The sequence below is a fragment of the Bidens hawaiensis genome, unplaced genomic scaffold, assembly GCF_021521415.1.
Source record: "Bidens hawaiensis isolate Kalapana, Puna unplaced genomic scaffold, B.hawaiensis_p1.1 tig00005653_1, whole genome shotgun sequence".
NCBI classification, from domain to species: Eukaryota; Viridiplantae; Streptophyta; class Magnoliopsida; order Asterales; family Asteraceae; genus Bidens; species Bidens hawaiensis.
Window position 1 is genome coordinate 568693 of NW_027491368.1, and position 800 is coordinate 569492.

Here is an 800-nt window from a genome sequence, read left to right on the forward strand (position 1 = left end):
ACTTTTTAATTATATTTATTTTATTAATTACTATTTAATCACGGTTACGGTAATTACCAGATTGACGGTCGTCACATTCTCCCGTCCTTTTAGAAATTTCGTTTCGAAATTTAGGATGAGGTACTGGTTTCGGAATCTACGGGAAAAAGGTGAGGGTATTTTCGCTTCATTTGATCCTGTCGTTCCCACGTGAACTCGGGACCAAGTATAGAATTCCAGCACACTTTCACCAACTTAATCCTATTACGCCTTAAGTTCTGGATTTTCCAATCCATAACCTCAACAGGTTCTTCCACAAATCGAAGCTTATCATCGATTCGGATGTCCTCAATAGGAACAATCAGCGATTCGTCAGAAAGGCATTTCTTCAGGTTTGATACGTGGAACACGTCGTGTATCCCATGAAGTTCCGAAGGTAGCTCTAATCGGTCGGCTACTGGCCCTATACGTTGAATAATCTTGAATGGTCCAACGAATCAAGGGCTTAGCTTGCCTCTTTTTCCGAATCTGACTATTCCTTTCCAAGGCGAAACCTTTAACAACACTCGGTCTCCTTCTTGGAATTCCAACGGTCTCCTGCGGTTATCATCATAACTCTTTTGTCTGTCGGCCCAGCTTTTAACTTGTCCTTAATCTGAAAGACCCTGTCGGTGGTGTCTTGGATAATTTCAGGCCTTGTAAGCTGTTTCTCTCCGACTTCTGCCCAACAGAGAGGAGATCGACACTTCTTCCAATACAAAGCTTCGAACGGTGCAGCTTGAATACTTGAGTGATAACTGTTATTATAGGAAAACTCAGCT